The 27,375-nt window shown below is 41.9% G+C and overlaps 1 long non-coding RNA gene across 3 annotated transcripts in view; it reads right to left on the bottom strand.

Moving 5' to 3' along the window:
- LOC121827172 (uncharacterized) overlaps positions 1-27,375 on the bottom strand; it is a 141,576-nt gene that overhangs the window by 13,105 nt on the left and 101,096 nt on the right. For 2 of the 3 annotated variants that reach the window (XR_013048844.1, XR_006069288.2), the window contains exons 5-6: positions 26,844-26,973; positions 15,799-15,919 (exon numbers count right to left, since the gene is read on the bottom strand). This is a non-coding gene — a long non-coding RNA (uncharacterized LOC121827172). Of the gene's footprint in view, positions 1-15,766; positions 15,920-26,843; positions 26,974-27,375 lie in introns of those variants that run through there. The other variant, XR_013048843.1, reaches the window with a different exon arrangement.

The raw sequence follows: 27,375 nt of genomic DNA, 5'->3' as shown, positions 1-27,375 counted from the left end.
AAACAGAGGCAGCCCGTACAAGTGTTGGTCCCCTGGGCCAGAGAGGAAGAAAAGAAAAGTTTGCAGATAGATGTTGCTGAGCCAGTGGAAGGACAAAAGCAACAAACAAAAGGCCAAGTATAAAGTTAGGAAGTGGATAGGGTTCATGCAGCTTCATTAGACAGTCCTCATGTGATCTCAGCTATCCTAAAGGGATATAAGTTTAAACAAGAAAAAAGAAAAGGAAGAAAGATTCAATTCACTCCTAAGCCACAGCTAGCATTTTAGGAAAAGGATCTGGGAGGGATGAGTGTGCAGAGCAGATGGCAGAAGCACAGCACTTTATAAATAACCCATGCAGTTCAGACGCGTAGCATATCTGGCCACATAGTTTGACTCCTTCCTGGAAGAAATATATTTTTGGAAAATAGGACATAAAATTTTTGGCCCAAATAAAGGAAAGCTGCATGCACTTGCTTCACATTTTAGCACATTTCAAGCTGTCTTTCACATAAATGGAAAGTAATTAGCACAGATACATATCACAAGTAATAAACATGACATAGCAGAGATATTTTTATTCAAATTTAACCCTTGGAAAGTAAAACTGGCCTCTGTATTTCACCCACAGTTAATCTTCACTCATTTTAATTTAGAAGATCGCTGTCTACTCTTACTTGTCTGAAAATATTATTCAAATTTTTGGCATTAAGTAAGTGTGCATTTGGGATCCATATTGCTTACTATTTGTTATCCAAGCAAACCCTCAGAGGGTTCTCTTGCAGACTTCTACTCTGTCACTGCGGAGACAAACATAGTTATCTCTAGAACTGGCAGCCAGTGGCTAAGAAAACAATTTCTCCAGGGACATCTAATTCTCTTCCCTTCACTTCCAAAAGTGTTATTGCTGCTAAAAGGATACGAAGCCAAGCTCAAGCTCTCTCCAGATGGGAAAGATATTTTATCAATGAAGAAAAATGAAAATCTGAAAAAGAGATGTCGTTAGTACCTATGACTAAATGAACTACCCTTACTATTTGAATAACCAAAATACCTTCTCAGCTGGGCATGGTAAATCCCACCTGTAGTCCCAACAGTCAGTAGGCATAGGAGGTGCAGAATCACTGTAAGTTCAAGGCTAGTCTGGATTACTTACGAGTTCCAGTGCAGCCAGAGCTACAGAGCAAGATCCTCATTCAAAAGACAAACAACAGAAAGATGGAGTCAGAGAGAGAGAGAGAGAGAGAGAGATTACAAAGCTCCGTTGCCATGGTTCAGCCCTTGCTAACTTTCCTTGTAGGTTTTAGATGAAAATAGACTATGACAGAATCTTTAGATACATGCAATTCCCTTTCCTTTAGTGTGGACCTTTAGTGAAAAGTTTAGCAGAGAAGGATTAGAAAGAACTGAAGTCTCCTACACTCATTCCAAAGCCAAAAAATCTGCTGCTAAGGACTCTACAAATTGTGATGCATCCTGTGAGAAGGGAGGCAGGTCCTTGTTCACAGTCCGCTGTCCAACTGCATGATTGTAGCTAAGCCCTTGAATCACTCCAACACACTGTTTCCTCATCTCTAAAGCCACAAGTTAATTTTAAAAATTGAACTCAACTTTTTTAGTATCAGGAGGAAGGGCCTTGTGGATGTTAACCATGTGCTTTATCACTGAGCTGCACACCCAGCTCCTAGCTCAGATGAATAGCTATCCAGAGATCAGATCTTGCCCCTCAGGGTTGTATATCTTTTTCCTTTTCAAGGAAGTGGAAGCTCCTAAGACTCAGGAAACTCAAAAAACTAATAAGGTTCACAACGCCTTCTCCCCAGAATTATAAAAGCAATAAGCAACACCAGGGAGAAGGGAATTCTTAAATGGAGCTTGCTGCACTTGAGCAGAAAGCTTTAGGGATGCAGCCAACATTAGCTGTCACCCATCCTGAGGTGGAATTTTCAGGTAATCTTCTCCTTTGAATAACCCCTGGCCATGTAAGTGACCCTTCATCCAAGCTCTTATAAGTACCCCAATAACTCATGAATTCACCAAGCTAAACTTGAATGGAATCATATGGGATGACTGGACACCTATTCATGTTTCCATGGGGAAAGTCACACAGTACTAGCTGTACATCCCCCTGATCTTAGCTCAGATTGCTGAAGCAAAAATTCAGTTATCTTTAAATTTATTTGCATAATTTAAGTTTATGTGTATGAGTGCTTGCCTACATATATGTATGTGCACCATGGACATGTCTGGTGCCCATGGATGTCAGAAGAGGGCTTCAGATCCTCTGTAACTGGAGTTATGAATGATTATAAGCCACTATATTGGTTTTGGGAAACAAACCCAGGTCCTTTGAAAGAACAGCAAATGCTCTTAACTGCTGAGCTGTCACCTCAGGCCCAGGCTAGGTATTTTAAGCAACAAATGTTTATTTTTCACAGTTCTAGAGTCTGTGAAGTCCAAGATCTGTGTACTGGCAGATGTGATATCTAGTGAAGGCCTACTTTCAGAGTCATAAATGGTAATCTTTCTATGTCCTCTCATACTGGAAAGAGCAAGAGATCACTCAGGTCTGTTATATAGGGGCATTAATTCTACTCATGAAGGCCCCACCTCCTCAACCTAATCTGATCCCTCACACAAAGGTTGCCACCTAACACCACCTCATTAGGGGTCAGCATTTCAATGCCTCTAAGAGAACATCGACCTCATTTAACACTCATCTTTCACATTTATCCTTCCCTGTCAGCTTCCCCAGCTCTGTGCCAGAAAATGGAATGCAAAGTGTGCTTTTTATCTTCCAGCAGCATGCAAATCCCTTTATCCAAAATAAAAATATCCAAAATAAAAAGATGAAAAATTAGGGGTAGCAGGTGAGATGGAATGAGAGTGCCAAGTTCTCCAGACTGCTTCCTACTGACCAGGGGAGTATCAGTCATCTCTGGGGGACCTGAGAAAGCTGCAGTACTGGCCACATCCTGGAGTAGCTGGTTATTTACTTACTGTCCAGGCTCTGTGGATCTGATGTCACTTGAACCTGTCGAGATGCTGGTAGGGCAGAAGAAAAAGTTAAGTATAGGGAAAAAATTTCCTTAGGTCCTGGAAATTGAGGAGTGGGTCCCAAGGCCAGAGAAAGGTGGGGATAGTGCTTATCTGGAGTGCATCTAGCCTGTTGGGGTAAATCCAAGTCAACTCCATAGAGCCTATAAAAATTTTAAATTTACAAAAAGAGATAAGTTTTAGACATATTAAAATGCAACCAAAGGAAATTTAAAATCTTAAGCTTGTGGCTATGATAATACAGTGGTAGAAAATAGTATTTAGTACTCTGCCAGAGCTACATTAATAGCTTATCAGAATTCAATCAGTTAATGCTCAAGTTATGGACAGTAACATAGAGAAATTTAAAACATTTCATTCTTTTATACATCTCAAATCAGTTTTCCTTATAATCAATTACACTTTTCTATCTTCACATAAATAAACTTTAAAGTACCTGTTCCTTTCCCATCACCAAGGCACCACCTTAACACCCAGGAGACAAAGGTGGTTGATTTCTGAGGGCAGTCAATAGTTAAAAAGTTACAAAGAAATCTGTTCTGTGAGTCTCCTTCTTTTGAGTCTAAGGGGGTGGATATCTCTGGGGTGTTATTGTTTCTTACCACCCGGGCATGTTTGATAGTCTTTATGCCTCCAACTCTGTGACTAATGGTTGACAGTTCTGTAACAACAGCTAATTAGTTGTTTAATTAGACATTTTTAATATGTCATTGGAGATACATAGAGAAGAAATTGATGAAGCAATATATGATTAGTAGAGACAGGAGAATGAGGAAAGGAGTCAGGAAGGAAAGCTTCCACTTTCATATGGGGTTCCAAATCTGATAGAGTTAAGTATGGTTTTGGAGTGAAGCCTCATTCTTCTGGAATTGGGGACAAAGCAGCTGATCTCAGTGTGCTCTGAAATTTAAGGGAGCAGGGCCCTGTTGAGATTAATGTGTACAAAGGAAAATTATCTGGAGGTGGGGGAGTAAAGGGCTTGAGGTGGATAAGTGAATCCAATGAGGGAGGCCCTCAAGCTTATCGGCTGTGGAGGTTACAAAAGTACCTACCATTTAGGGGAGGGGCATGAGGCATTCATTGGTCTGGAGTGGAGGAAAGGACCTGATCCCCGATGTTGACTGGGGATGGACAGGAGTTTGTGCATGGTTGGGGTAGGGGGTGGTCAGTAAAGTTCCATAGGAGGGAACATAGATGATAGATTAGGGGGGTGAGTAGGTGATCACGGAGAGGTGAGGGTTCAGACAGGAGGCCAGGGATTAGAACTGACCTCTTACACATGAGTTCAAATGACATGATTGAAAGACGTCACCTGGGGAGAGCCTGGAGCCTGAAAAGAACTAGAGCAAGAGCTTTACTCAATCAAGGTAAAGTTCCTGTGACATTATAACAAGGGTGTTTTTAAGGAGTGATTAGTTTGTTCTATCTTTCCTGAGGACTGGGGATAATATGGGATATGAAAATGCCAAGGGATGCTGAGATAAGGTTTGGGAAATCTGGAAGATGAATTCAGGATCATTGTCTGACTAGAGGGAGGCAGGGATTCCAAATCAGGGAATAATCTCCCAGAGAAGGATGTCAAAGACTGTCTGAGCCCTTTTGTAAATGATTGGGAATGCCTCTATCCAATCTGAGAATGTGTCCACTAGGACCAAGAGGAACTTAACTCATCTGATTGTGGGCATATGGATAAAGTCAAGTTGCCAGTCAGGCCCCAGGAGGGAGGCCTGGTGGGTAGGAAAAGGAGGGCTGTAGTGTCTGGAGCTGGGGTCTGACATTTGACAGATTTTACAAGAGGCATTAATAGTTCTTAAGAAATGCAAGTCCTCAGGGTTGGGCTGTAGTTGAGCCTTGACAAAATGAGACAGAGCCTGGCTATTAGGATGAAAGAGCTGCTGTAGATAGGACAGAATTTGTCAGTGTCAGGGGGTGACTGTGGGGAAGTGGGTTGTAGTGCAAGGATTTCCTGTAGTGGGAGAGGCAGGCCTGGGCCTTGGAGGGCTGCCACTCTAGCTGCCTCATCACCTCAGTTATTTCCCTTCGAGATGATGGGGCTGTCAGTCTGATGAGACCAGCAGTGAATATTTCCTATAGCTTTGGGGACATGGGAGGCTTTTATCATGGCAATAATTTGGCCTGAATTACTTATAGATTCTCCTTTTGTTGTAAGTAGTCCGTGCTCTTTCCAGATGGCAGTGTGGGACAGGAGGATATGAAAAGCATGTTTGGATTCTGTGTAAACATTTTAGGGATTGTCCTTGTGCCAGTTGGAAAGCATGAGTGAGAGATTAATAGCCTGTTGGTTAGTAGTGTGGGTGGGAAGAACCTGTACCTCAAGCACCCCAGTATCTGACAATATGACATACCTTGCTTTTCAGATCCCCTCATGTAAAAAGCAGCTGCCATCTGTGTACCAGGTTTAGATACCTGAAGGCAATGTGCCTTCCTGTATTTGTGAGGGATGGAGCAGTAGTTCCTTTGGAGTTTCAAAGCAAGAGTGAGATGGGGAGTTGTTAGTATTTGGTTGAGGAAGGAAATTTCAGACATTGAGGGGTGTGTAAGATTGGAAAGTAAGTGTGGCATCTTCTACTAGTGCCACCTGGAAAGAACTCGGGAAGGAGGTAGAGTGTGTAAGCATTTATAAGTTAAGAGATGGGACAGGATGTGGGAGAAGATAGTGGTGGGTGACCCTGAGGTTAGTTTTTTGGATTCATGAATGAGGAGCTCAGCAGCTGCTAAAGCACATATATAGGTTGCTCATCCCTGGGTGGTAAGGTCTAATTTTTTGACAGGTAAGCTATGGGTGCAAAGGAAGGTCCTAGCTGGTGGCCTAGGAACCCAGGGGCATATCCCTCTTTTTCTGTTACACAGAGAGAGAAGGGACAGGTTAGGTCTGGTAGATGAAGTGCTGGGGCCTGGAGGAGCATCTATAGGAGCTTCTGAATGGGCTTAGTAATGGAAGTGAGGAGGGGTTCATGTGGGGGCCAAGGGCTGCCTCATCTAAGCGGCAGGCAAGGAGGGGAAAAGAGGAGATCCAGGAACATAAGAAGCCAGTTATTCCTAGCCACCATAGACTCTCCTCTTCAGTAGAGGGGACTGCGAGAGACTGGATTAGGTGCTTTCTATCCAAGGTAATGTTTTTGTGGTTGGGATAATGTTTAGTCCCAAGTAGGTGACCTGAAGAGTAGACAGTTGGACCTTGAAAGGGGAGACTTTATAGCCCCAGATGGACAAGAAATTTAGAACAGCAGAGGTGTTAGACTGGCCAATTTTTAGGACCAGACTGCAGAGGAGAAGGACATCTACATACTGTATGAATTTAGATTTGGAGAGAGACAACGAGAGTATATCAGAGGCCAGGGTCTGGCCAAATGGGTGTGGGCTGCCTCAGACCCCCTGGGGTAGGACAGTCCAAGTAAGCTGAGTAGAGAGGTAGGTGTCAGGGTCAGTCCAGGTGAAAGCAAAAATGTTTTGAGACTGAGGGCTAGGAGGGATAGAGAAGAGCATCTTTGTGATCCAGAACTGAGAAATGGGAGGTCCCTGAGGGGTTAGTGGAAAGGAGTGTATAAGGGTTAGGCACATGGGATAGACGGGGACCACTACAGAATTAATGAGCCGGAGGTCTTTAACCAGGCAGTAGGTCCCACTGGACTGCAAGTATAGGGATTTTAAAAGAAGATATAGGATGAAGTAGTTTTTTTCTTAGAAGGTCAGAGATGATAGGTTTAAGTCCCCCAAGACTCTGGAGTGAGAATTGGTACTGAGCTTGGGTAATGTAGGGTCCTCTAACTGCATAATAATGGGGGAATGGTGTCAGCAACAGAGCAGTTCTGGGTGTCCCAGACTTGAGGGTCCACCTGGGAGGCTGGCAGAGAAAGTGACATGTTGGAACCAGTAGGGTAGGTGGCTAGGAGGAGGAGGAGAGGGGCTGCTGGTGAGTCTGGGATCAGGTGAATGGGGAAAGCAAAAGAAATAGGATCCCCCACTTTGGCAAAGTGACCCCTTCTCAGTAAGGTTACAGGACAAGTTGGCACTATTAGGAAGGAAGGAGTGGGAGGAATACCCCTGAAAATGCAAGTGATGAGGTAGGCAAGGCTGTCCCCTTACCCCAACAATAGGGAGATGAGAAGGAGAGGTGGGTCTCCAAAACTCCCTCAGGACCGAGGAAGTGGCCCCAGTGTCCAGGAGGAAGGAGATGACTACCCCGATACCATGATGGCTACCCAGGTCTCCCTGTCAGAGATGACAGTAGCTGGGTCTAGAGAGGCTGGGTCCCCTTTGTCATCCATGGCCAGGCCTAGAAGGTTGGCTGGAGGGTGGTCTGCATCTGGTGTCCCCATGCCATGAGGGGTGCAAGGGCACTCAATAAACCAATGTCTCCTTTGGTGGCACTTTGGACACGGCCCCGGTGGCCTGTGGGAATTGGGGCAAGCCTGGGCCTGGTGACTCTTCTGACCACATTTGGATCAGGGACCCCATGGTTCTCAGGCCCCAGAGGGCAAAGGAACCTGGGTAGTCACCAAGGCCAGTTGGGTGGCCTTGGCCAGTGTTTGGTATTTCTGTTTATGGCTTTCTCATCTCTCCCGTGATACACCTTAAAGGCCAGTGCTAAGACTTCTGCCTGTGGGTTTAGGGGCCCTTTCCAGATGCTTAACCTTGGCCCTAAGGTTGGGGAAGCTCTGGGAAGAAAAATAGATCATAACGAGTTGTCTGCTCTCTGGGTTTTTGTGTCTACTGTAAGAGGGCCTTTGTGAGGTATTCTAGGAATCGAGATTTTCCTATTTGTCCTGGATGATTTCTTGAAGTTTTTCATAGTTCAGTTTAAGGACAGCCTTATGGAGACCAGCCAGGAGGCAGGTTGTAAATTGATCTCTAGCTAGAATGTCTCCTGTGGTATTATGGTTCCATTAGGGGTCCCGGTCGGGGACTGCCTCATCCCTGGTCAGGTGTGCTGCATTAGTTTGGTGTGTTTCATCTGCATGTGCTCTAGCCTGCCCCTAAACTCACCTGTGCTTCTCAGAAAGTAAGTTGTTAGACAGAATCATGTATATATCATGGAAGGTGAGACTATACGATTGGATGATATATTGGAATTCTTTAGTGAAAAAGATAGAGTTAGACGTATAAGATCCCCATTTTTTCTCTATTTGAGAGTTCACCTAATGAGAAGGGGACATGTACCTTAACCAGTCCATCCACCTGGCAACCTCTCACAAAAGGAGAAGGGTTAGCTGGTTGGGTTGGGTAGGGAGAGATGGATGGGGTCCCATAGCAGTGCAAGAACAAGTAATGGGAGGGGTGAAAGTGGGCACGAGAGTTGGACAGTTGGAAAGGCCCATTACTTTAGAGGATAGAGGGGCTGGCGAAGCTGGAGGAGCAGATCTATGTTGAGGTTGGAATAGTGGGGTTCGTCAGCAGGGTCCAGAGTAGTGGAGGGTCCCTCCAGTTCAGATTGCATAGCTAGGAGGACATGGGTGGGTGAACGGGAAGTGCAGAGAGAAGGAAGGCTTGAGCACGGGCACCTCCTTCCTTACCTGACCACTGGCGGAAGTTGGAAAGTTCCTTTAAAATACTGGGGTCAAAACTGCCCTTAGGTGGCCATTTTGATTGGTTATCTACGGGATATTTGGGCCAGGTCTGACTGCAAAGGAAGATGAGTTTAGAAGCCATTAAGTCAGGTGCTAAGCATCGAGGTTAGAGGTTTTCTTTTTTCCCCCCTTTGATTTTTTACGACAGGGTTTCTCCGTGTAGTTTTGGTGCCTGTCCTGGAGCTCGCTCTGCAGACTAGGCTGGCTTTGAACTCACAGAGATCCACCTGGCTCTGCCTCCTGAGTGCTGGGTTTAAAGACATGTGCCACCACCACCTGGTGAGGTTAGAGGTTTTCTAAAGGCATCCCAGAGGGAAGGTTGGGCTTACGCTGCCAGGTGCAGTTCCCATGAGTGAGGCAGAAAAAAATGAGACCCAAAGGCCTAGAATTTTTAGTGTCTGAAAAATTTGGGGAGGATTTATTTGAAGAGCCACAGGCTGGCCAGTGGGTCATCACCCAGAAGGCCTGGGCCAGGGGAGCTCTGAGCCCCAAGAGAGGCACGTTGTTGCCTGGCACCAGGGCTTGTCAGCAGGGCCAAGCGGTGAGAAACCACAGTCAAGAGACAAGGCCTCACTTGTGGGGAATGGCTGGGGGTGACTGTCAGCAAAGGGTGTCAACTGTACCCTTTAAGATCATGGTTGCTTGTTCCCCCACCTCCAAGTATGCCAATGGGGTGCTGGAGGCTCAACAGTCACTCCCATGGGTCCAGGGGAGTGTTTATGCCAACTGGGATGAGGAAACTCACCAATTGTGCCTGGGTTGGATGGACGGCCCAGTGATCACTTAATTGGAAAGTGAGGCTTTCATAAGTGGAATGTGTCCAGGGTCCTAGAATGCCTCAGGGTGCCAGGAGGGCCTGCCAAGTCTCGGGGCACCAAATGTAGTTTTGCAGTGATGAGAAGGAACACCATACACCAGAATTCTCTCAAGGGAGGTTTATTTGAGGGGGGAAAGGTGCAGGGAGGAAGTGAGAGGCACAAGGACCTGCCTGTCTCTTTGGAGGAGCGGTGTGAGTGTGAGAGAGGAACAGCAGAGCTCTCTTTTAAAGGGGGCTTAGCATATGCTCACAGACTACATAGTAACATAGCACCCATAGGACCCGGGGCTGGCCAGCTACCTGCCTGAATGTTAGCAAACGCAAGTGCAAAAGGGTGCTCTTAGTGGCTGCAGGTGAGGACCCTCGGGGGCAGGCCAGTGTGATGTGTGAAACACTAGCAAGCATATGCGTGTAGGAGTGGTTGTGGTTGGTGATTTATTCTGCTAGGTCCCCAAGGGCAGGCCAGCATAATGCCTGAATGCTAACAGAAATGGTGAATTTGTACTGTACTGTGTAGTGGGTAGCCATTCCAGCTTGGTTCTGGAAGTTCCAACCCCCATTGAGACTCTGGCAACTGTCACGCCTACGAGGCGGGGCGAGGGGAGGCGCCTGGGGACCAGAGAGCTGGATGGGCGAGCTCTCTCGGGGCGCGCTCTCGGTGCCGGAACGCGCTCGGTGCCGGAACGCTGACCGGTGGAGATTGACTGTGCAGAGCTCCGGAGAACACCGCTGGACTGCATTACACCTTCCCCAGACCCTGCGACCTACCCATTACTTAATTTGTGAGTTACGCCATTAAATAAATATCCTTTTAACTACGTGGAGTGGCCAAAATAATTTCTCCAATAGTACTGGGTCACAGGATGACCTAAAAGGAAGCAGGGAAGATAAACATGAAAATAAACTCGGAATGTCTGAGAGGTCTTATTATCTTTTGTGAAAAGAAGGAAAATAATAAAATACACCTGGATAAAAATGATCCAAGGAAGTCTTGAGAGAGGGAAGCAAGGCTCCAAAGTTGAAGGACTTAAAATTTGGAAGCCTCTTCCTGTAAGAGGAAAAGAGATTTGATTCAATTTTCAGACATTCACATGAGGAAAAAAATACATGAAGCCATAAAGGAAATTACATTTTTCAGTCTACTACCCCTGAGTAGAACACAATAACAGTATTGTGGTAAGGTTCAAGTAGACCCAGGGCCTTACTACTTCTCAGTCTCTGAGCCTGAAGTTCTCTGTCTCCAAAGTCAGCAGCTCTTCCTTCAAGGCTGCCCTTGGGGCTTCAGACAACTTGATGGAGAATGCTCACAGCTGTGCAGTGGCTACAAGAATTTCATCCCCATGGACAATCTTTGATTAAGTTCCGCCCTTCTGGTAGGACTTTTGAGAATAGGGGGAGTCCAATGTCACACCTTGCTGAGAAAGGCTCTTGACACAAAGGATTGACAACTGGAGAAGAAGCCACTGTCAACTTTTCAGCCGACCTGTGCAGATTTGTCTGTTGGACCTGAAAGAATGGGGCCGAGTACAGTCTAAAGCTGTAGACAACTTTACTTCAGTTTCTGTGCACTTTTATACATGAATGTAACAAAGAAAATAGTGATCAAGTTCAGAAAAACATGTACATAAATGCCAGTAAGCCAATACTAATTCTTAACAGAGCAGCCCTTTCCCAGAACTTTCTCAGAACAAACCAATTTAAACACAATTGCCAGGCATGTACTACAAATTATACGTGAGAAGGCACTAAAGCAAGGCACAAGGCTATACCCAGATTCAGGGTACACTGACCAGATTGGGTTCTATAGCTATGATCTGACATCCAAGAAGAAACATGTCTTATAAACTGAATGTAAATGCTTGTCACAGGAGACACAAAATCATGTTCAAGAACAATCCAAGGAACAAAATGTATCTGAAGTAAAAGGCCCTCTGCCTTTTTTCCCGGAGCCTCTCCCACTGTTCCCCAAGGCATTGTTCACCATGTGTCATTCTGTGCTCCAACAGGCACAGAGTACAGGCTCGGTGAAGAAAGAGTGGGTCACACTTCCAAACAGGTGAGCTACATGGGGGCATTTGAGCTGCAGAGCATGCTGTGGAGACAGCACCCACATTCAGCCATTTGGCCCACTACGGAACTTCTCTGTAAGTAGAACATCTTTGATTTTTGCAGGCCATATTTGGTTTTGAAACTGCTCTCACTGATAACTCATCACAATTAAACCACTGCTAATCAGATGCTAGATATGCAATTAGCTTTTTTTTAAGTCTCTAGACTGTTAAAGCTGTAAAGAGAAATAATTCATATTTATTTACTATCTATTCTCTGCCAGTCACTGTACCAGCCACTTGTTCCACATCCAGTCAAATACTTTCATGGGCAAGTATAATCACAGTCATCCTGAATGCTGTCCACGGCTCCATAGAGCTCAAATCTTAGTGTGATTCATGGGCAGCTCACAGCAGATGTGGCACAGAAGAGTACAAAGGGAGTCCTGTGCCAGCTCTTTCCCCAGATAACAGATCTCAAACAACTCATTTAAACTTCTGGCTCCCAATAGATGTCCTCTTCCTGTTGTTGGTTGTTGTTGATTTGGTTTAAGATTTTATTATTGTTGGGGGTGTCTTTCTTATGTTTTATTTACATATATTAATTATGTGTAATAATGTTCCATTTTGACATTTCCATATATTATATAATGTATTTTGATCGTTTTCATCCTCCCTTAACCCAGTTCCATTCCTTTCCCACTATGACTTCCCCCTTTGTCTCTCCATTCAGCTCCTTGTGACTTTCTTGTCCTTTTGTGTGTTATTCAGTGAAATTCATTAGGGCTGTCAGCGGAGCAGCATGGGCGAAGTTCAGTTTACAGAAGCATGGGCACTTTACCAGTTGTTACACCACTGGTGAAAACATCTCTCTCTCCCATTAACCATTAACTATGTATCATCAGGGAGGGGTAATCCCTGATCCACATCCTCCTTCCGTGACAGGGTGTTGATAAGCCAGATCTTACATAGATCCTGTGCAGGTAATATTTACCACTAGATGTTTATGAGAGCAGTACTCACATGTCAAGATGCCAGCATGCCTCAAGTATCCCAACATCCTCCACCTCTTACATTCTTTTTTCTCCTTCATGATACTCCCTGGCCTTGGGGGTGGTGATATGGATGCCCCATTTATGACTGGGAACTCAACATTTTGTTATTTTCAATACTTTAGCCAGTTATGAGTCTCTGAAATCACCAGTGACAACTGCCAAAGAAGTCTTTCTGACCAAATCTGACAGCAACACTATTTTATGGGCAGAAGCATGATTGCTTAGGCAGCAATCTGATGAGCATATCATGTCCATCTAACAAAACAACAACAGTGGCTTCCCCACTAAGACCTATGACCTCCCAATCCATAGGCTTTTGATATGGGTGTAGTATCATACAAATTTCTTCAGAGCAGACACCAAATCCAATAAAAAAGCAGTCAGTTACCCACATCACAGACCTGCCACTGCTGTGCCAATGGGCTCATCTTCCCTGAGTTGTTTGTATTATCGTATATACAGGGTCCACAGCTGGAAAAGATTGGTGATGGTAATTCTTTTCCAGCAGCCTGAATAATACTTTCTGGTACTATGAGGTCCGTCGAGTAGAGAACCAAGTTCCAGCTTGATTTTTTTTTATGTCCTACAACCAATGGGGTCATACCATCTAGTTCTGTGGGCAACCAAGGGCACTGACAATAACTTTTACTTTTAGGGAATATAGAGGCCTCCTGGAAAACATCTTACAAGGCATTAAAATTTTAATTTAATACCCTGCATCTTCTGGGAGCAGCCTTGCCTCCATTCAAACTCTCTTACATTATATTTTATTTTGTGATTAGTTCATTGCGGTCCAGAATTCTCTCTGACTTGTTCATACGTTGTCAGCTTTGGCTGACCCTTCTGTACCTCTCCTTCTCCTTCTAGCACTGAGTATCCCCCAGCATTTTAGACCTTTCCATTTACAGTACCCCCTTCTACTTTGGTATCATATGTGGTCTACAGCCCCCAAAGAATTTTTCTCCTCTCAGGGATCCCTTTCTAGTTTTCTAGACTCTATACATACTCAGTCCCTCACAGATATGCATATATAAAAATAAGCAACTATGATTCACATGTACAAAATAATATGAGACATTTGTCTTTCCAACCCTGGGTTACCTCATTTAATATTTTCCAGTTCCATTTCCTCCTGAAAATTTGATAATTTCATTTTTCTTACAGCTGTATAAAATTCTATTATGCATGTGTATTTATACATGTGTGCATACCTGTGTGTGTGGCCACATTTCATTTTCTACTGATGAGTTGATATGATTCCATATCTTTGCTATTGTAACTACAGCAGCAATAAATGCAGGTGTGCAAGGAATATCTGTGCAATAGGATACAGAGTTCTCTGGGTATATGCACAGGAGGGGTACATCTGCATCATGTGGAAGTTCTATGTTCAGTATTTTTTTTATACCCGTGTGTAGATTTTTCATAGTGGCTGCACAAGTTTACACTCCTATGAACAGTGACTAATGGGTGCTCTTTCCCAACAGTGTTCCAGCATTTATCATCTTTTGTTTCCTTGATGGTGGCCATTCTCACTGGTATGAGATGAAATCTCAAGGCAATTTTCATTTGCATTTCCTGATGGCTGGTGTTTGTTTTTGTTATTGTTGTTTTGATTAATTTACTATTTATTTATCCATTTATTTTTATTAAGACAGGATCTCACTCTGTAGTCCAGGATTTCCTGATAACCCAGGATTGCCTGGAACTCAATGTGCAGCTCTCACTGGCCTCTACCTCACAATCATCCATATGCCTCAGCTTCCCAAATTCTGGGGTTACAGGAACAAGCCACTATTCTCATTTTTATGTCATCTTGTAAGGAAGCAATGAGAACAAAAAATGTTTGTCTCCAACATGAGTCAGTATGCATCTGTCATTACAAAGGTTTCCCAGGCCATACCACTCTGGACACAAAAGGGAACTCACAAACACTTGCTGAGAAATCAGGCAAATCTTAGTGTGTTGACTTAAATAATAAGACACTGAAAAGTGAAATGATTTAGCCAAGACAATGAAATTCTTCAGTAACAAAGCTAGTACAAAAATTTATCATTCAAAGTTTAGTTTTATATTCAGTCCTTTATTTAATTCACTGACTCTATGCTCTAAAACCCACAGTCAGAAAAACACTGCAAGAGGTCAGACTTTTCTCCTCAATGGCTTCACTGTCTCTTAGCTCCATTTAGTTCACTTTCCATAGCTACTGGAGAACATAGACACTTCTATTTGAAGTATATCTTAATTCTTTCTTTTTAAAACAAATGCCAAGCAGCATTGTATGGCTTTGCTCCTTCTTATAATCAGAAATAAGTTTTTGAAAGCCACTTTGTGGAAGACATTCTATCTTTTGTGTATATTGTGTGCAGCTACTTGGGAAAGTTCTTATAGAGACATCCCTGCAATGGTTGTTTTGGTTCTTGGAGATCTAACTCGCTCTTCCCCTGCTGGTTATCACTTTCGTGATTGTCTCCTGCTTTGCTGCCCTTTCATATTTTGTAAGCATCCAGTATGTTCACAAAGTTGATCCTGGCCAGATGGGCTTCTACAGCTCCATGATATTGCCGTTATAAACATTGGTAGTCTCCTTTTTATAGTTACATTTTCTCTAACTCATTTCATGGATAGACAAATAAAATTTGTCACTTGAAATGATGACTGGACCAGAAGAAGATGATATTTCCTAGCAAAAATAGCTTATACTTTTTTCTAAGATCATTTGGGAAATCCATGAGCCATGTCCATGAGGCAACATAAGAGAAACTGAGTTAAAATTATTTCACTATGTGGACAATTTTGCCTGTCTTCATGACCCTTGTCCTCCTTTCCTGGGTTAGAAATAACTTTTTATCTAGTTCAAAACAGTCATTTCTGAGGATCTGCTGACAAGGAAGCATGCTTTCAGAAGACCCAAATTAGGTTCCCAGGACCCATGTCAAGTGGCTAACTCCTGCTCCAGGGGATCAAACACCTTCTTCTGGCTTCGATAGGCACCAATATTCGTGTGCACCCACCCGACAGATACAGACATACATACAAATACAAGATTAAAAATACAATAAATCACAAAAGCAACAATAATTTCTTGGATTAAACCACATATTTTCTATTTTATTTTTTACCTTTCTTTGAAATTCTTTTTGTGATGGGCAATGAAAACTAAACCTGTTGTATTAGCTTCTTCATCACTCTATCATAATATCAAATATCTGAGATAGAAAATTTAAAGGAGGAAAGATTTATTTTTGGCTTACAGCTTCCAAGGTTTCAGTACACATGGCTTGCTTTGTTATGGGCATTATTACAGGCACAAGGCAGAACATCATAGGATCAGGACATGGCAGAGGTAAGCTGTTTACCTCCACCTCATGGCATCTAGGAAAAAGAAGGAGAGAGAAAGTAAGTAAGAGGGGATGGTGAACATGTGCATGGACCTGTACCAGTGGGGGCCCACAGAGGCTCCCTAGTAAGGCCTTACTCAAGGTCAGAAAGTCTGAGCTTGCTTTGCCTGCAGGGCTGCATAGTAGAATGATTTGGCCAAATACATGGTTACCAGGTGTTTTGAAGGGTATACACTTGTTGGTACTTTATAACTTGACCTTAGAAGGGGGAGGTCTTTTGCCCCTCCCCTTGCTGATGTATAAAAGGCCCATTATGAATAAAGTTGGGATGACTAGGTATTGACCCAGGCCACTCTCAAAGCTATCCTTTGTCTCTGTCTATCTCATTGTCTCTGTCTATATTTCTATCTAATAGTTCATTCCTCACTCTTTCCCCTAAGAACCTTTTGACAGCTCAGAGCTGGCCTCCAACATATGGCACCCAAACATGGAACTTGGATGTGGAGGATAAAGTGAAGTAATACCAAAGGTTAAGTCAGCATGCACATATATTTAATTGGGGTGCAGTGATTTTCTTTTTTGGGAGTAAAATTATAAATATGGGGCAGAGTAGTAATAGACAACTCTAAAGATATTTTAAAAGCCAGAAGGAACTAAGATTAGACTGCAGCAAGTATCTATCTATCTATCTATCTATCTATCTATCTATCTATCTATCTACTAAAGAACAGGCTAAGAAAATTGCAAGGGTCTAGAAAGTCATGAAGATTTGATTTTATGCTTTTTTTTTTTTTTGGTATGAGAAAGTTGTTTGAATGTTAAGGATGCAAGCCTAAGTAAGGGCTAAAGTTATAATATAAATAAGCCATGAAAGTCTTTGTTAGGTATGAGAAATGTAGGCTTAGGTAGAATAGAAAGTAACTTAGAGTAGAGTAGGTTTTCCCAAGTGTGGGACCCTGGATGCAGACAGAATAGAAAAGCAGTGTCTGGGACCAAGCAGCCACTCTGAATCTAGCAGTCCAAGAACAAGAAGCTGCTTCAAAGACAGCCAGCTTCAGAAAGAAGCAGCAGGAGCAGTGGCTGTCCCAGCCTAGCATCAGCATCACGGAGACCCACGAGGCACCATTGCATCACAGGCAGCAGGTGCCAAGAGAGCCAGCACAAACAGCAAGGGTCTGTGCATTTTCTGCCATAAGTGAGCAGTGGTAAGGGGAGTGCAGTTGGCTGGGGTGTTTGTGGGAGTTGGAACAGACATGGCTGGAGGCTGTGCTCTGTGGTCTTGAGAAGCCAGGTAAGAGAAGGTGTACAAGCATTGGTGGAGGCTTTGGATGCCAGCGGCTGTAGCAGATCTGTCACTTGGAGCCAGAGTCCCTGGTGGATATAGTTGAGTGAGGGCCACCCCTGGAGAGCACAGGCAGAAAGCCAAGCAGGCAGCTGGAGAGTGAGTGTGCAGGGCATCTTGGCCACTGCACAAGAGACAAAGCCTCCAGAGAAAGACATCTGTGGGGCATGCACCCAGGAGGCCAGGGAACAGGTACCTGTGAGTCTGCATGCACCCTGCTGGCCATGCATTCTAGCTGGGGTCCCTGTAGAGATGAGGCAGCATCCCCAAGGGCAGAACCATGGCAGAGGTGGTGCTATGGACCCAAGGGACCCTGCTGGCTGACAGGATACCTGGGCAAGATGTGCCCAGGCATGGAGAGTGTAGCAGGGGTTTTGTGTACAGGGTCTGAGTCCCTAGCAGCAGCAACAGCAGCAGTGATCGAACTGCTGAGTGAGGCAGAGCCACACTCCAGGCTCAATGGTGGAGATGCACTGGAAGCCAGGCCAGCCCAGGCTCCCAGCAACAGGATGTGACAGAACAGTTGGGCTGCCCTAAGGGCTGCTGTAAGGCAGCACACAAAGGATGCAAGGCCACCAGCAGAGCAGGTAATGGAGCCAGGGTACAGCTGCTGCACCTGGCCTCAGCTGAGTTTTCTCTAGGACATGGGGTTCTGAATGAGAACTGCAGCTCATAGCAGCAGGGCAGCACCTTGAGCCCTTGTGACATGAGGTGATTGAGGCCCAGGTCTCAGGCCCTAGGACACTGGAATCCTGGGTGGATGGACCAGAGACAGGAGGAACAGATAGACTGAGACTATGAAAAAAAGGCAAACAGAGTGGAGTCAGCAGCTAAAGCCATGCAACTTCTATTTGCTGGTGGTGAATAAATGCATGGCTCCTTTAAGAGATGGCTTACTGGTTCATGCTGGCTGTAAGGGGGACTTTTTTGAAGAGGTCTGCAGCAGCCAGCTTTACCCTAGGATGGATTGCCTAGGGGAAGGCTACCAGCTGCAAAGTACCTCTGTAGCTGAGAGAGAAGTTTCAGAGACTCTTGTTTAAACTGGGTTGTTGCGTGCAAAGGAACTGCAACAAATTTTGGTTTTGGGTTTCTTCATATTTGGAGCTTTTTCTTCAGATTCATTGTGACTTGGACAGCTATACAAAGACTTCAGGGCAGCTGGTGAGGTAGGTCCTGATCTTGGGCTTTCAGTGGAACATTAAGACTGGTATCAGAACTGGCTTTTTGAACATTTCAGACCTCAGAAATGGAACAATTTTGATTTCATCTACACATATATACTTTTATTAACTGTAGTGAATCATGAACTGTTTTGTATAGGAATGGAACTGTTTTGTATAAAAATGGAATGGAACTGTTTTGTGTAGGAATCGAGAAGCTTGTTTTTTTCTATCCAGGCTCAGGATACAGATTAAAAAATTATAAAGGAAAAGGGGAGTTATATTCTCAGTCACCTCATCATATTTTTTTAAATGTACTGATGAGTAAGAGTTGGGATAAAGTTTTTGCTGCTGGACTGTAGTAGCTCAAGCACAAAAACATTTTCTGTTCTTTTTATGATTCATGTTAGCCTGCATTAATGTACCCTATGTTTTGTTAGTAGAAAATGTAAATAGTTCTATTAAGACTATGCTTTTGGATATAAGTATGTGAGAATTGTAATTGTGTGTCTATAGTAATATTCATACTAGAATTATGATATTAACCTGTTAATGTTAATGAACTATGGTATGGTGATGCTAAAGAGTTCTTAGATCTGATATGGTTGCATCAGGAGTTTACTGATTTATTTGATGTGGTTGCATCAGGACTTTATTGATTTAAAAAAAGGTTTAAAGCAGCTAAAACTGCTTTTCACATTGTGGCCCCATTTAAAAAGGCCATTCTATCTTGATCACCCTCTACTCCTTTACTAAGAGGCATAGCAGCCGTAAGGAGTAAGAGTATTGCTATAATTATTCTCGCTATTGGCAAGCTCTAGTGGAAAGCTGATTCAGAGCTGCATGGAGTTAGGCTCTGTACCTTCCCTTGCCAGAGACTGGTAGACAGAGACAGGTAAGTACTTCTTACCAGCTGTCAATCTAAGACAGATCATATATGGTGGAATGTGTGTTCCAGAGACAGGTAAGACTGGGTGGTTAAAAATGGTGACCTAAGACAGGGACAGTCATTTGAGGGGTCCAAGGGACCCTTTATATTATAAAGAAGGGGAAATATGTGGGGGTCTACAAAGGATCCCTATTAGGACCTTACACAAGGTCAGAAAGTCTGAGATTGCTTTGCCTGCAGGGCTGCATAATAGGATGATTTGACCAAAGGCATGGAAGGTTACTAGGTGTTTTGAAGCGTATACACTTGTTTGTGGTTTATACCTTGACCTTGGAATGGGGAGGTCTTTTGCCACTCCCCTTGCTGATGTATAAAAGGCCCATTATGAATAAAGTTGGAGCAACTGGGTATTGACCCAGGGCACTCTCAAAGCTATCCTGTCTCTGTCTATCTCATTGTCTCTGTCTATATTTCTATCTAATAGTTCATTCCTCACTCCTTCCCCCAAGAACCCTTTGACAGGTCAGAGCTGGCCTCTGACAGGCTTCTTTCTGCTTTTGTTCTATGCAAGCCCAGACTACAAGATGGTTCTGCCCATGTTCAAGGTCAATCTACACCTTTTCAGTTGCTTCTCACATGCCAGTCATCCCTGGGAAAGCCCCCAGTGACATACTCAGAGGTGTGCTTCATTAATCTCCTAAGCATCTCTCATACCAATCAAGTTGATTATTCAGATTAAACATGCACCACGCCCACTCTGCAGCTGGGTAACACATTGATCATTGACTTCCAGACCTCTCCTGCCACCTGGGCATTATGGAAGAGTCAAATGCCATAAGACTGGGTCATATACAATTTATACTAACCAGATGGAATAACCTGAGGGTAGTGAACTTTTCAAATGTGATCCTAACTTTCCTGAGATAATAAAAGCAGGACGACTAAGAAATACAGTTTGAGACAAAGATAAAGTTCTCAACACAAAGGTGAGACTGGAAACCTGAAAGATGGCTAAGTTGGAGGTGGATGGGATAAGGCTCAGGGCAAAGGTACAGGTGCCACATGGAAACCTACCAGTCAATGATCATAAAAAGAGCAATTGAAGTGCTAGAGGTGAGATGCTTAGGAAGAAAAGAGACCTAATAAGGCACCTTAAGGAACAGCAATGCCATTTTAAGAGTAAAACTAGAACCCAGAGTATCCAGTGGAAACTGAAAGGGAAAAATCTGAGAAATGAGGAAAATATCAGAATATGCTATCACAAAGAAAAATAAAAGTAAATCAAGATAGAGAACATAACTAAGAATGAAAAATGCTACCTGGGGGAAACATGATGAAGACTGAGATATCCATTGATGTTTTTACTCAGATCAGCCATAATACATAAAATTTGCCTGTTTAAAGTTCATCTGTACTATGGTCACAAGGTTTTGTACCTAGCAGTACAATATAATTCCAGAATATTTCATCGTCTAGAAAGACAACACAGACTCTTTAGTGACATCTCACTTCCCACCTCCCTACTACTAACTCCTAGCAACTACTACATTACCTCCTATTCCTGTTCTGAATATTTCATGTAAATAAAATCAACCTTTTGTGTTTGACTTCATTCACTTGGCATGTTTCCAAGATTCATCCATGTTGTAATTTCTATCAGCACTTCATTCCTGTTTATAATATTATATTGCATATCAATTGATTTCTTTCTGCAATTTGTTCCATTACTGTCAGAGAGCTGAGAGGCCCCTTGGGAGTAAAGGAGACATGAGTAAGGAAGTTTCTTTTTCTTCCTTGTAGTCTATCACCTGCCTGATAGAACCTCTACTAATACCTTTGGGCTCCACAAAGAAGTAGACCTCACCAAAAACACCTCAAAAGAAGCAGTGATGGAAGGCCTTGAAATGATTCAGAAGCATCCCAGAACATGTGTCATATGAACTCTGCTGTTGCTTATATATTGTATGTATTGTTTCAGTACTATTTTAGCAATAGATACTTTTAGGTTGTCACTAGGTTGGTGTTGTCATGAATTAAACAAATGTTAAGAAATTTGAGATAGAAGTTTTATTATGTACATAGCTTTTATTCTCTTCAAGTAAATGCCTAACAGCTGAATGACTGGGTCATTGAATGTGATATATTACAATTTGTGATATCATCTTCAAAAGTAATTGTATGGGTTGTATGAGTCTATCCTCCCTCACAGTGACTGAAAATTCAAGTCATTCCACACACCTGCCAACATTTGGGACTGTCAATGTACAACAGTTGAGTTACTTCTCTGGTAGTCAGTGCTAGTGGCTGTGTTTTATTTGCTTAATGGACATTTATGCTTCTTATGTACTTGTTCAAATATTTCATCCTTTTCAAAAAGAATGTTTTATCTTATTGTTGCTGTAGAGGAAAGAAATTTGTCCCTATGCATTGTGAATGTTTCTCCCAGCATGTGGTTTGTCATTTCCTAGACATACTAGTGTATTTTGAAGAGTAAATTTTTTTAAATTTTGATGGAATCGAATATATAATTTTTCTTTTATTGTTAGTGTTTTATGCCTAAAAGAAGTATTTGACCATCCCAAGATCATGAATATTTTCCTATTTTTTTCTTTCTTTTAACTTCTACATTTAGAGCAATGATACATTTCAAATTAATTTTTATATGTAGGTAAGTGTATCACATTTTAAAAAATTAAACTAGGCCATCTCTAACTGTTGAAGAGTATCCTTTTCCACACTTAATTGTCTCAGCTCCATTGTTAAAGATCAGTTGACTGTATGTGTGTGAATCTGTTTCTGGATTTCATTTCATGCATATTCTTTTTCTTAGTTCTTAAAATCTAGCAATTTTGGTCTTTCAATTTTCTTTTTCAAAAATGATTTTGTATCTTCTATATTATTAGGATCAGAGCATGATTTTTTCTGTCCAAAGAATATATGCTTAGATTTTTTTTAAATTGGAATTACAAGAAATCAATCAATTCAATCAACACTGAGTCCATCAATTTTTAGTTTCATTGTATAGATTTTTACATCTGTGACTGTTGAATTTCCAAAACCTGAGCACAGTACATCTTTATTTACATGTGTCTTTTTAAGATTTTTATTTTTGTGTGTTTGCACATGCTCATGTGTATGTGCAACTGTGTACAGGCATGTATATGTGTGCATGCCTAAGGGTGATGTCAAAAAACTTAGGGGTCTCTTGCTAAGCCTGGGACTAACAGTTCAAGATAGACCAACACACCCCAGGGATCTGCCTACCTTTCATCCCACCCTACACTGACATTACAGATGCACACTACTACTCCTGGCTGATAGGGATACAAATTTGGATCTTCATGCTTGTGTGGAAAGCCATCTAAGCCATCTACCCAACTCATTCAGCTTTGTCCTGTTGACCTTTGACAGCTTGATTCTTTCAAGGAATTTTTACACTGCATCTGTTAAATTTTATTTAATATTTTCTCACTGTCTAATGTCTTTGTGTTCCTATAACAAAATGCCTGAGATTGGAAAATGTATAATTAACAAAATTAATTTCTCAAAATTATAGAGACTAAGAAATTCAAGATCAAGGCACTGACAGCTTGAGTTGTCAATGGGAGACTGCTCTCTCTGCTTCCAAGATGCCAGGCAGTTTGGTTGTGTCATCCACAGAGGAAAAGCACTGTCTTTGTATGTAATAAGATACAGAAGAGGCAAATTTGCTCATTCAAGGCCTTATATAAGACACAAATCTATTCATGATAGAAAATTCTTCATGGTTTGGTGGCCACATAAAAATTCATTTTTTAATACCACCACCTTGATGAATTTTTAATGGGACATCCAGCTAATATCTATGGCCTCTGTAGTGATGTCTCCTCTTTTATTTTTGGCATTGTTGATTTGTGTTTCTGCTTTCTCTTCCTTGTGCATCCTTTTGCTGTTTTGACACATTCTCAATCTGTAGACTTGCTGGCCTCATGCTTGCCATATAGCCCTTATGGTTGACTTTAATCTCATAAGCCTGCCTCATCCTCTCAAGTGCAGGGATTTCAGGCATGTGCACCTCAACTGGCTTCATTTTAAATATCAACTGATGTTGATCAATTTTATTAATTTCTTCAGAGATTTTACTGGTTTGTCATTTTATTCTTTTGCTGTAATTGTTATTGTTGTCATTCTGCTTTGTTTTCTGGAAATTTAATAACTGGGTTTACAAAAAGACAATAATTTTGCTATCATTTAACTGAGACTATCGTGTAATTTTGCTATGATTTATTCTTGACTTGTGAATTGTTTAGACATGTAGTGTTAAATTTCCAAACATGGAGATGATTTTAAGATATATTATTTAAATTAGCTTCTAATTTAGTTTGTTGTAGTCAAAGAGCATATTACATAGTTTCAATTCTATACCATAGCATATATCTTAGTGAGTAATCCATAGACACTTGAAAAGAATGAGTTTTTGCTGCTGTTGGTGATCATACCCTATTAAATTGGTGTTGCTTTTAGATGTTTTCAATTGTTGCTGACTTCTTTTTCCTACTTTTAGAGCACATATTAAAGTCCCCTGCTGTGATTGTGGCATCTTCCTTAATTCTGCTACTTTTATTCACAAATTTTAATACTCTAATATTAGACTCAGGTACATTATATTTGGGATTTCCCATTATTTATGATTTTGTCATTTAAAGTAACTATTTCCATTAGAAAATACCCGTTTTCACCTCTATCTTGTCTGTAATTACCCAATTTTCCTAAGTTTACTGTTGGCATAGCATATCTTTTGTTATCTTTTCATTTTTAGTCTGTGCTTTCACTTGGATTAATCAATACTTTTAATTTTCCATTTTATTTCTTGTATTAGCTTTTTAGGTAAGTCTCTAATTAATGATGTTATTGGTGTTGTTTCATTGGTCTACTTTTAATTCATGAAAGACTGTCAGCAGGCTCAACTGCTAGCTATACAAAGTGGTATGGAATCTATTTATTTTTGTTTCTGCCTGGAACTAAAAGTCAATCAAAATATTAAAAAAGTAATTTTCATATATTAGACATCAACCAGTGCCATCTATTGCTCTTATTTTCAAAGGCTTGCCTCATGCTTTGTGCTCGGTTTAAAGTTAACAGTGAAAACTGTTTTGGAGTTGCTGACTTTTAACATTAGTAGACATGAGGCACACCCTAATGTGGACAGAATATTTCACATCATTTTTACTACTCAATATTTATTTCCTGAGCCAAGAAACTTGACTTGAGTCATCTGATCTGAGCCCGTCTGAAGAGCAGAAACTCTTTGGAGTTTTGAAGAGAATATGAGCAGTCCTGTGATGCTAGTCTCATCTCTTTTTATTCTTCACAGCAATCCTACAAAGACTACATGATGTCTACCCTTAATAAATAAGAAAACTGGATGCCAGGAACTTATCCGACGTTAGTTAAATAGAGATTGAGGTCTGGTGGGCAGAAACATGGGCTAGAGTTCTCCTCACATACTCACTTTCTCTCCAGCTTTCTCATCCTAAAAAGACTTTGAGACATATTTTGAAGGTTTAGAAGGGTAGAATGGGCAGTAAGTAAAGACTCGGTCTCTTTGTCTTCAGACATAAATGACATCAAAAATAAGTATCAAATAAAGTCTATTCCTAAGTATATAAGATTTTCTAGTTAAAATAATATTGATGTAATTCAATTTGTAAGAACATGTCCATATCATCTGTGACTTGGGTGAAATTCCAAAACCTGTTTGCAGGTATTGCTACTGACACAGTAATGTGTCCCTAGGAGTGTTTTGTTATGATCGGTATAGTAGATGGGCAGAGCTGATGCCACTGTGTCATTTGAACCGGATTGAATCATTTTAGATTACCCTGGTGCTTTAATAATAGAGAATATAATCTAGACAGCAGCTGCTGCACAATACCCCACCCCAAGAACATGAAGTATGATTAAGAAAATAGCCAGTTCTCATCAGCATTCACCATCCATTTATCACTGAGACATAGTCTAGAAAGCCATGGATTGTATGTCCTGCTCTCTCCCTATCAATTTTTCCAGGAACCTGTGACACATACTGATCACAGAGAGAAAAGGAGATGATATGACCACAGTGTGGAAGGACATGTCCTATCTACTAACAGCATTCAGCTGGAAGATCCTTTGACAGCGGTGAGGAATAAATGACAATGTGAGGATTATGAACTGACTCTCCTCAGAATGAGTACATCGAATGAGTACATCTGTCACCAGGTAACAAATTTGAATGCTCTGATGCTTGTTATTCTCTAAACAAAGACTGATCACTGGGTGTCACTTGGCACTAAATTTAAAGCAGACAGTAGACCTTGATTAACCAGAAGCACAGCATAAAGCTCTCAAAATTTTTTATGGCTTATGACTTTTGGGGAGTAAGCTTAGGTTATAAGGAAACCAAATTATTTTAATATTTTATTCAATGAATGGTTGCTCTGGTCCTGCCCTGAGGTCAGAGCAGACTCTGCTGTTACCTCCAATGCATCTTCCAGAAAAAACAGATTGGGGTCTGAATATCATCATAGCCTTGAGGCATCAGAGTAGTTTTAACCTTCAGAGAAGATTTTCCATTTTGTGCAGAATATCATGCAAAGTTATGAAAGCAGAGTTGTTGAAATCCATTTCAGATGGATGTTACAGCAAAAAAAAAAAACTATGTAGGCCAACTACTATAAAATGAAATCATTTCATGAAAATGTTCCAGACACTCTGTCTTCCACCTATTATGTCCAAAACCAGAGGAAAATAAAATGCCTATGTATTTAGGAATAGCAATCCTAAATGGGTGGTGTTTCTTCTTTCTTTTCTTTTCTTTTTTTTTTTTTTGTTTGTTTGTTTGTTTTTCAAGACAAGGTTTCTCTGTGTAGCCCTGGCTGTCCTGGAACTCACTCTGTAGACCAGGCTAGCCTCAAATTCACAGAGATCCACCTGTCTCTGCCTCCTGAGTTCTGAGATTAAAGGTGTGTGCCACCACTACCCAGCTGTTCCTTATTTCTTTATGCTAGGAATTTCATTTAAGAACACACCCCCCTCTCTTCCACAGCATCCTTCAGTTAGGATATCAGTTATTTGCTACCAATGCTTGTTTACAGTCAACATTTTGTGTCACTTTGGTAGAACTGTATTTATGACATAACATTCATTTATTTACTCATTTATAACAAACACATTTTGGACAGGTGCTCTACAAAAAACTAAATGAAAAAAAAAGATAATCTCACACTGCAAAGAAGGACATAGGTTTATGTCAGAGGTCAGATACCCTCCAATCACTGGAGTGGACAAGGACAGAGCAACATGGTGCACAACATGTGCAGACCCATATGGCTAGCAATCAAATGTTATCAGGCAAAACACCAGAGAAAATTATTTATGCTGAGTCTTTAACGATAGCAATCCATCAGGCTTGTGAGGAGTACCTCACCTGTGCCCACTGCTGCACCACTCCGATCAAAAAAATCCATCCTGCACCTGAGTTTCTGTTTCCTACCCAACAGATGGTGACAGACCATCCATAGGCATCCTGCCCTTGACTGTCATTCACCTTCTTTCAGTTGCTGTATCCTCTCGGAGTAGGAAGAATGCATGATGAAACCATCAGGATGCAATACAAACCACAGCTAAGAATACCATGACCAATGCTGAGTCTGCCATTTGTTGGGAGGCATCAAAACCTAGAAATAATCCAAGAGAATGGCATGTGTCAGAAAATTCCCTAATGAGGACATAAGATGCAACATGGCTACTCCTTGTGTTGATACAGAACTTTAATGCTATGTAACTAGACCTCACAGAATGATAGGTGTATTAGTTTGCCTCTTTGTTGCTATGCTAAAACACTGACCCAATGCAACTTGGGAAGGAAAAGATCTATTTGGCTTATTCTTCCACATCACAGTCCAACACTGAAAATTCAGAGCAGAAACTCAAACAAAAACAGAGAGGCTGGAGACAAGGGAGAATCCTTCTGATTGGCTTGCTCTTGGTGGCTTGCTCGGCCTGCTTTCTTATACAACTTAAGACCACCTGCCCAGGAAATAGTATTGTCCACAGTGGGCTGGGCCTTCCCACATCTA

The sequence above is a fragment of the Peromyscus maniculatus genome, chromosome 2 (genome assembly GCF_049852395.1).
Source record: "Peromyscus maniculatus bairdii isolate BWxNUB_F1_BW_parent chromosome 2, HU_Pman_BW_mat_3.1, whole genome shotgun sequence".
Taxonomy (NCBI): Eukaryota; Metazoa; Chordata; class Mammalia; order Rodentia; family Cricetidae; genus Peromyscus; species Peromyscus maniculatus.
The sequence above is the reverse complement of the archived record's forward strand: the minus strand, read 5'-3'. Positions and strand labels throughout refer to the sequence as shown.